Below are 1,384 nucleotides of genomic sequence, written 5' to 3'. Positions count from 1 at the left end.
TGATGCCAAGTTAGTTGGAGAAAAACGATTGCTCCAGTTAAATGAGCTAGAGGAATTTAGACTCAATGATTTCGAGAATGCAAAAATTTACAAGGAGAAAGCAAAAAGATGGCATGATAAGAAATTGTCATCCAGAGTCTTTGAGCCGGGGCAGAAAGTTCTGCTATTTAATTCTAGGCTCAAATTATTCCCCGGGAAATTAAAATCCCGGTGGAGAGGTCTATATATAATTACAAGTGTATCACCATATGGATACGTAGAGCTTCAGGATAATGAATCCAACAAAAAGTTCATTGTTAATGGACAGAGAGTTAAACATTATCTTGAAGGCAATCTTGAGCAAGAATGCTCAAAACTGAGACTTGATTAAAAGCTCAGTAATAGTCCAGCTAATGACATTAAAGAAGCGCTTGCTGGGAGGCAACCCAGCCATTCACAAAATTTAATTTTATTTGTTTTTTCTAATCGATCAAGTTTTACAGGTAGATGCTACAGTATCTTCAAAAGGTGAAATAGCAATTGGTTGAAGTCACAAAGTTACAAGGAAAATTGGAAGCTTACTAGCGTGAAAAAGCCAGTAAAAAATACTTTGGGCGTTGAACGCCCAAAAGAAGCACCCTCTGGGCGTTTAACGCCAGTAAGGGTAGCCATCTGGGCGTTAAACGCCAGAAAGGAGCATCTTCTGGGCGTTAAACGGCAGAAAGAAGCACCTTCTGGGCGTTAAACGGCAGAAAGAAGCACCTTCTGGGTGTTTAACGCCAGTCTGCTAGCATCCTGGGCGTTCAGAAAAACGCCCAGTGACAAAGGACTTCCTGGCGTTCAACGCCAGAAAGAAGCACCAGATGGGCGTTGAACGCCCAGGAGAAGCAACATTTGGGCGTTAAACGCCCAAAACATGCATCATGTGGGCGTTTAACGCCAGGATGATGGGAGGAGGTACAATTTCGTTTTTAATCCTAAATTTTTTTAATTTTTATGTTTCAATTTATGATTTCTCACATAAACATGTTCCAAAATTTTTAATCCTAATTTCTAAAAACACTAATTTCTAAAATCCCTTTTTCAAAAATATCAAATATATCTTAATTCATAAACGCAAATCTTTTTCCAATCCAAATCTTTTTCAAATCTTTTTCAACTCATCATATCTTTTGGATTTCGAAATTGCCTCTCCCTCTATTCCTCTCCTGTCATTTCTTTTGCTTGAGGACAAGCAAACCTCTAAGTTTGGTGTGAGTTGCCATGATCACTGAGCTAAAACTCATCAAGATCATGGCACCTAAGGGAACAAGAAGAGCAAGGATGTGAACTTAAGGGAGCTGAAGCGTCAGAAATTAATTCTTGAAGGCACCCTACAGACTAGAGGAACATCCACTTCCCAAAA

Source organism: Arachis duranensis, unplaced genomic scaffold, assembly GCF_000817695.3.
Source record: "Arachis duranensis cultivar V14167 unplaced genomic scaffold, aradu.V14167.gnm2.J7QH unplaced_Scaffold_608113, whole genome shotgun sequence".
Lineage (NCBI taxonomy): Eukaryota > Viridiplantae > Streptophyta > Magnoliopsida > Fabales > Fabaceae > Arachis > Arachis duranensis.
The sequence above is the reverse complement of the archived record's forward strand: the minus strand, read 5'-3'. Positions refer to the sequence as shown.